The sequence below is a fragment of the Colobus angolensis genome, unplaced genomic scaffold (genome assembly GCF_000951035.1).
Source record: "Colobus angolensis palliatus isolate OR3802 unplaced genomic scaffold, Cang.pa_1.0 Scaffold372, whole genome shotgun sequence".
Classification (NCBI taxonomy): Eukaryota; Metazoa; Chordata; class Mammalia; order Primates; family Cercopithecidae; genus Colobus; species Colobus angolensis.
The window spans coordinates 1,678,765-1,679,163 of NW_012117066.1; positions in this window are offsets into that span (position 1 = coordinate 1,678,765).

A 399-nucleotide genomic window follows, 5' to 3' on the forward strand; every position below is an offset into this window, starting at 1 on the left:
TACAGACCTACAACCTGCTGAATATTGCCTGTCTGTGGGTGCCAAGGACTAGGACAAGCTGCTTCCCAGCCTGGGCCTGAGCCTTCTGGGTGCTCCTGTGGCCCATCAAAGACCCAGCCTTCTCACACCTGTGGGGTCACTAGGCCCACCTGCCCACCTTTCCCTCTATCCCTGGTAGTCCCCTGGCCCAGGTTCCTATCCCTATCCCTGTGCTTGGTTTCGGGTCACAGTTCCAATGTAAGTGGCTGTAGAATAAGTTAATGTTGACTAGGACCAACTCTTAGCTAATTTATTTATGCACACATACTTACATATATATATATTATTTTTTTTTTTTTGAGACGGAGTCTCGCTGTTACCCAGGCTGGAGTGCAGTGGCGCGATCTTGGCTCACTGCAA